Below are 7,806 nucleotides of genomic sequence, written 5' to 3'. Positions count from 1 at the left end.
AATGTACATTTGGAACAAAATACAGTAAAATAAATATCAATGTCAATTGCTAACACTCTCACTGACTAGACATCCAGTCCACTTCAGTTCAGTCGCTCAGTCATGTCCAACTCTTTGTGACCCCATGGACTGCAGCACACCAGGCCTCCCTGTCCATCAGCAACTCCTGGAGTTTACCCAAATTCATGTCCATTGAGTCAGTGATGCCATCCAACCATCTCATCCTCTGTCATCCCCTTCTCCTCCCACCTTCAATCTTTCCCAGCATGAGGGTATTTTCAAATGAGTCAGCTCTTCGCATGAGGTGGCCAAAGTATTGGAGTTTCAGCTTCAGCATCAGTCCTTCCAATGAACACTCAGGACTGATCTCCTTTAGGATGGACTGGTTGGATCTCCTTGCAGTCCAAGGGACTCTCAAGAGTCTTTTCCAACACCACAGTTCAAAAGCATCAATTCTTTGGCACTCAGCTTTCTTTATAGTCCAACTCTCACATCCATACATGACTACTGGAAAAACCATAGCCTTGACTAGATGAACCTTTGTTGGCAAAGTATTGTCTCTGCTTTTTAATATGCTGTCTAGGTTGGTCATAACTTTCCATCCAAGGAGTAAAATCTTTTAATTTCATGGCTGCAGTCCCCATCTGCAGTGATTTTGGAACTCAAAAAAAGAAAGTCTGTCACTTTTTCCACTGTTTCCTCATCTATTTGCCATGAAGTGATGGGACCAGATGCCATGATCTTAGTTTTCTGATTGTTGAGTTTTAAGCCAACTTTTTCACTCTCCTCTTTCACTTTCGTCAAGAGGCTCTTTAGTTCTTCTTCACTTTCTGCCATAAGGGTGGTGTCATCTGCATATCTGAGATTATTGATATTTCTCCCGGCAGTCTTGATTCCAGTTTGTGCTTCATCCAGCCCAGCATTTCTCATGATCTACTCTGCCTATAAGTTAAATAAGCAGAGTGACAGTATACAACCTTGACATACTCCTTTTCCTATTTGGAACCAGTCTGTTGTTCCATGTCCAGTTCTAATTGTTGCTTCCTGACCTGCATACAGATTTCTCAAGAGGCAGGTCAAGTGGTCTGGTATTCCCATCTCTTGAAGAATTTTCCACAGTTTGTTGTGATCTACACAGTCGAAGGCTTTGGTATAGTCAATAAAGCAGAAATAGATGTTTTTCTGGAACTCTCTTGCTTTTTTGATGATCCAGTGGATGTTGGCAATTTGGTCTCTGGTTTCTGTACCTTTTCTAAAACCAGCTTGAATATCTAAAAGTTCACGGTTCATGTATTGCTGAAGCCTGGCTTGGAGAATTTTGAGCATTACTTTAATAGCGTGTGAGATGAGCTAATTGTGCATTAGTTTGAACAATCTCTGGCATTGGCTTTCTTTGGGATTGGGATGAAAACGGACCTTTTCCAGTCCTGTGGCCACTGCTAAGTTTTCCAAATTTGTTGACATATTGAGTGCAGCACTTTCACAGCATCATCTTTTAGGATTTGCAATAGCTCAGCTGGAATTCTGTCACCTCCACTAGCTTTGTTTGTAGTGATGCTTCCTAAGGCCCACTTGACTTCATATTCCAGGGTGTCTGGCTCTAGGTGAGTGATCACACTATCGTGATCATCTGGGTCATGAAGATCTTTTTTGTACAGTTCTTCTATGTATTCTTGCCACCTCTTCTTTATATCTTTTGTTTCTGTTAGGTCCGTGCTATTTCTGTCCTTTATTGAGCCCATCTTTGTGTGAAATGATCCCTTGGTATCTCTAATTTTCTTGAAGAGATCTCTAGTCTTTCCCATTCTATTGTTTTCCTCTATTTCTTTGCACTGACCATTAAGGAAGGCTTTCCAGAGAAACCCATATTTAAAAGAACTAAATATACTGGATAAGACATTTATTAAAAATTTTTTAGGGACCTTCCTGGTGGTCCAGTGGTTAAGACTGCATTTCCATTGCAAGGGGCGTGGGTTTGATCCCTGAGTTGGGAAACTAAGATCCCGCATGTTATGTGGCATGGCCAAAAAAAGAAAGAAAAAAAATTTCCTTTTAAAGGGACAGCTGAGTTGGTGGGGAAATAGGGAAACTCTTGCTGGTCATACAGCATGAATCAGGTCAATAAATGCTAAAGAAGCTATGTGCCTGGAAAGTATCTACTAATTCCTATGGGGTAAACTTAGGTATTAATGGGCTGAGCATGCTTGAAGACATGAGGCAAAACCTAGGATCCACCAGAGTAAGGTTTGCTCAGGGAACCTCTGTATCCAGGACCATCCTCCATGAAAAGTGTAACAACTGTTACAATAAAACCCACTATACAGAGGAACATTGTTGGGGTACTTAACTATCTCAGACTTGACTCTGGATTACAGGGGAAGTGAAAAATCCCTTCTCTGAAAATTCCTAACAGTAAGGCTGCTTTTATATTGGCGAAGAATTGATGCTTTTGAACTGTGGTGATGGAGAAGACTCTTGAGAGTCCTTTGGACTGCAAGGAGATCCAACCAGTCCATCCTAAAGGAGATCAGTCCTGGGTGTTCATTGGAAGGACTGATGCTGAAGCTGAAACTCCAGTACTTTGGCCACCTCATGCGAAGAGTTGACTTATTGGAAAAGACCCTGATGCTGGGAGGGATTGGGGGCAGGAGGAGAAGGGGACGACAGAGGATGAGATGGCTGGATGGCATCACTGACTCGATGGGCATGAGTTTGAGTAAACTCCAGGAGCTGGTGATGGACAGGGAGGCCTGGCGTGCTGTGATTCATGGGGTCGCAAAGAGTCAGACATGACTGAGCGACTGACCTGAACTGATACCCGCTGTGTGTCCTAAAGACAGAAATTATATCTGGCCCACCCAGATTGATGTGTCACCAGATATTTGATAGAATAAACCTCTTTGGAGGGCTCAGCTGGTAAAGAATCCACCTGCAACGTGGGAGACCTGGGTTTGATTCCTGGGTTGGGAAGATCCCCTGGAGAAGGGAAAGGCCACCCATTCCAGTATTCTAGAGGCCTGGAGAGAATTCCATGGACTGCAAAGAGTCCGACATGACTGAGCGACTTTCACTTTGAACACAGACCTCAGTGCGTTATTCCAATAAGGTTGGAATTCCTTAGAATTCCTTCACATTCCTTAGAATGTGAATTCACAATAAAAACTCATAAATGCAGATTTGCAAATGATATATCTAATAAGGGGTTAATATCCAAAATACATAAAGAACTCAACATCAAAAAAGAAAAATTCCAACAACATGAGCTACTCTTTTCAAACATGTTGAGCAAAGGAAGCCAGACATGAAAAAAACGCATGCTGCCTGTTTCCATATATATGGAGTTCAAAAAGTAGCTGAAGTTATAATACTGATTCATGCATGCATGAGTGTCAAAACGTCAAAGGAAATCAAGGAAGTGATTAGTACAAAAGAGTGGACAGTAGTTATTCTTGTGGGTACACAGGGTGATGGCTGGGAGGGTTATGAAGAGCTGAGGAGTTGACAATATTATTAACTTAGGTCATGGTTATCATGGTTCTTCTGCCAAATCATTGCATTACCCACTTTTGTTCTATACTTTTTTCTGAATGTGTGTTATTGTTCATAGCAAAAAGCTTTAAAATACTAGAAACAGTATCATTTCTATGCTGAATGTGAATCTGAGTGTCCACTTTCCCCTCTGGAATTTTGCACTTTTCTACTTCTTTGGCTTCTCCTTCTTTTTGAGGAGACCTGATTTCCTTTTCCTTGCAAATCATAAAATTGACTTCTGAGAAAGCATGCTTCTTTTTGAGGTGAAATTTAGCATCACAAGCCCAAACTTAACCCCATATAACTTTAACTCTCCATCCACTCACCCCCGCCTATCAAACACCTTAAACAAAATAAAACATTTTAAAGCTCTCAGGTGGTTTTTCCCTAACACTAAAGTGTGGCTAATTTGACAGTACACTCTAAATTCTCTGTTTTTCTTTTGTTTAACATAGTTTACATGCTGTGCTTTCCACATTGCCGTCTGGATCAACAGTGGGGTACTAACCTGAGGGACCCTGACAAGTTTTGACTCATTGATAGACTGTGACCATCTTGGTGACCAAAGCCAGCTTCTCACATTTCTTCTTGAAAAGCATGGTGTTGACATGTTTAATATCCTGTGGCATTTCCTCTGGGTTCTATAGTCTGATGGGAAAAGCCCCTGTTGATGTCTAATGGCCAAGTTGAATAGCAAGACCTTGAGACCCTCCACTCCACAACTCTGGGAGGGGTAGCCATTTCCCCTGAAGTTGTAATAGGAATCCTAATGGTCATATTTGGCAGGATCCCCATGCTACCACTTGCAGGGAGAGCATTTACGTGTGGCTGGATGGTTTTTGAACAAATTAAGGTGAAATCTTACCCATAAGTTCATAGGGAATGATAAATCAAAACCTAGAACACTACCAAAACAAAGAGAAAGAAAAAGATAACCCTAAGATTTTAAGCTTTTCTGGAAGAATTCCAAAAATACTTATTTCGAAGGAATTTCTCAGGGTCAACCCTGAATAAACTGGTGAACTACAGATCAAAGACACAATTTTATTGGCCATCTCCTGACCCAGCCAATCCTACTGTCCTCTGTTACATGCATTCAGAAAAACCCTCCCTGTCTTTCCTTTCTTCCTCTAAGAATCACAAATCAGGCCTAACCACATTTGGTTTCTCATCTTCAGGAATGTGGCTGGTACCTTCTTCAAGTGAAGGAGGCCATCCTAAGAAGGGGTATGAACTGGGCCAGACAGAAGGAAGAGTATCTTATTTCACCTGCACAGAACAAAAGAGTCCTTTCCCAGCGCCTGTGTGCACAAGTCTGACTTGAATGAAAGCGGACTGGCTGAGCCTCATCCTGAGGACAGAGTCACAGCTGACCGGGGAGAGGGGCTCCGAGGTAAGGGGGACCACTTGCCCTGCTCCAAGACTCTTCTTGCAATAGGGTTCTAACTTGCAAAAATGGTGGAAAAGTGATTGACTCAGGGTTATTTATCCTTGACTGTACCATTCCCCCAAAATATATTGCTTCCCACACTGATCCCAAGTTCTGTAGGTTCATTTGGGATATAATTATTAAAATGTGATGTATGGCAGAAACCAACACAATATCGTAAAGCAGTTATCCTCCAATTAAAAATAAAAGAAAAAGACCTGATACAATAAATAAATAAATACTTTTTCAAAAGCTAGAGAAGAATTTTTTTAAATGAACTCTAAAAAAAAAAACTTCTGAGTTTCCCATAAGTTTAGCCTGTGCTCAGAAGTTGGTGAGCTATAGACCATGTCACTTCCCTGATTAGGTTATAGAAGTCTTACAAGCAGACTTTCTCCCTTGCTGGCTTTGATAAATAGGCCTGCGTGTGGGAGAGATCCAGGTGGTCAAGGACTGAGGGTGGCCTCGGGTCTGTAAAAAGCCAGGCCCTGAAGGAAGCAAGGATGTGAGGTGGCCCTTCAGTCCAACAACCTTCAAGAAACCAAATACTGCCAACAAACACTTGCTCTTGGAAGCAGGTCCTTCCTCAGCTGAGCCTTCAGATGAAACCCAAGTGTTGGCTGATGCCTTGATATCGGTTTGATGAGAGACCCTGAAGTACGGGACCTGGCTCAACTGGCCCTGGACGCCTATCTCACAATAACTGTGACATGATAAATGTGGGCTTTAAGTTGCTAGGTTTATCCTAGCAGTCTGTTAAATAGCAATAGATGATGAATGCAGTAGACTTCACCTGTCAACCTTTCTTTCCATACATGAATCTTTTTTTTTTTTTAATAGACAAGTTACTTAATTAGGTTCTCTGCAAGAAGTTCAGAACACTACTTTGTGAGGATAAATTCTGTTTGTGAGAGCAAACACAGAGCAGAGGTCCCCCTGGAGCCCAGGGACAGCTTTGATTCTTTGAATTTGTGAGTCCACAGCTTTCTGATCAAACTTGTGTTGCTCTGTGATCTCGTATCTCTCTGTGTCAAAGATCTCAGCCTCCTGGTGTCGGGGCTTACACAGCTCCTGCTTCTTGAAGTCAGCATCAGTGAGATGTTCGGGGATTTTCACACCACTAACGTCGATTTTGGTGGAGGTGGCAGTGACAGATTTCTGGTGTGTTCTATGCAGAGGAACTCCATTGAGGGACAGAGGGCCAGTCATAAGTAGCAAGCCCCGGCCCAGCTGCTTCAGGGGACGACCCTCTTGCCTCTGTGGTGCTCAGTGAGGAAGACCAGAGTGGTCCCGGGAGTGCTGCTGGCAGCAGCTTCCTCACGTGCTTACTGAAGGGTTTTTGCTGTGACTCAGCTGCTTCCAAGGCACATCTTCAGTAGGGCGATACCTAGGCATTTATTTGCGAAGTTTGATCATGCAGGTACCACCATTCTTGTTGCCACCAACTGGTTTTGTGACAGTAGCAAGAACCCTAACCTTTTTCTTTCCAACGTTAGATTTAGCTGCTGAATACTTCCTCTTGTAAAAGGCCATTCTGGAGTACATAGCTGATCAGGAATATCTGCCAGTTCCTCTGACCAGGACAGGATTTCGGCTGCAGTGGGGCTTCCCCTTCTTCCCCTTCTTCACCTTTTTAGCCTTGCTGCCAGCATCAGCCTTCTTGGCTTCAGGTTTTTTCTCCTTAGTATCTGGCTTCTCGGCCTTTTCACCTGCCATCTTGCGAGATGGGAAAGAGCCATACATGGATCTTTAATATTCACTAATAATTACAAAACAGATCTTCTTTGGACCTTGCCACTGCTACTTCTAAGATCGTAGACGGACACACAAATGAAGCCCACTGTGTTCTCACTGTGTATCATACTATGTTGGAATCAGTCATCTCCTTAGAGAGTTGTATGTGGATTAGCAGATGCTATAAGGTAAACATCACCCAGCCTCTATGGTCTGAAATGTGGCTCTAGTTATGTCATCCCCCCACATAAAGACCTTCCATAGTTCTCCATGAAATACAGACTCCTGCTGTGGCGTTTGTAATGTGACCCAAACCACCTTTCCAGGCTTTTTCCCCATTACACCACTCCCTGCCCTGCCTCCCCATGTATGTCTTCTCTCCTGCCCTCGGTGGCACTCTCCCATCCCCTCGCCATCTCCTGTCTGCCAGGGGAAAGCCCACCTCTTCCATGGGGTGTGTCCCTGATCCCACGACCACCCCAGGCCAGGTGCTCTGTCTCCCCCTTTCTGCCCCCACACAACTTTGACCTTGCTTGGAAACCTGTCCTGCGCTGACCTTCTTCCTGGCTTGAGCTCTGCCTCTTCTCTGATTCTGCCTTCTCTCTCCCACATGAGACCAAACGCTCCCCACCAGGAGAGACTGTCCGTTCTTCTCTGTATAGCCCTTCCCACACCTGCAGCACCAACTCAGGCTCAGTGCGGAGGGGGTTACTGGTCTTTGTGGAACTGAATATAATGAAGGGCAGATCCATATGGGGGTGCAGACATCCAGAGGGTGGGGGAAAAGTTTCTACTAAAGAAGTACGCTGTGGCCACAGGAGTTTGGAAAGCAAGGTGTGTCCTGTCCCTCAGGAAGCATCCGCGTGGATGTTAGATGATTCAAGTTCCTAAGAAGTGCTGCAGTAAAGAAATGGGCACCCCAACATCGGGCTCTGATTTGTGTCATGCTGGGATTTGGCAGGAGAACTGGAGGCAGCCTAGTCATGTGTCCACAACGCCACTGCCCACTTGGATCTCACCTCACAGTGGGTGCAGCATGGTGGCTTTTCTTGTGGTCAGGCTGTGTTTATCAAGCTAAATAGTCATTCATTCCTCTGGTTTATTCACAGGCG

At 43.9% G+C, this 7,806-nt stretch overlaps 1 pseudogene; it reads right to left on the bottom strand.

Moving 5' to 3' along the window:
- Nucleotides 1-5,833: 5,833 nt before the first annotated feature.
- LOC133065600 (large ribosomal subunit protein eL6-like) lies at nt 5,834-6,676 on the bottom strand (annotated as a pseudogene).
- Between the last annotated feature and the right edge of the window lie 1,130 nt (nt 6,677-7,806).

This window comes from Dama dama, chromosome 11, assembly GCF_033118175.1.
Source record: "Dama dama isolate Ldn47 chromosome 11, ASM3311817v1, whole genome shotgun sequence".
Classification (NCBI taxonomy): domain Eukaryota; kingdom Metazoa; phylum Chordata; class Mammalia; order Artiodactyla; family Cervidae; genus Dama; species Dama dama.
Note: the sequence above shows the minus strand (reverse complement) of the source record. Positions and strands in the feature narration are given on the sequence as shown.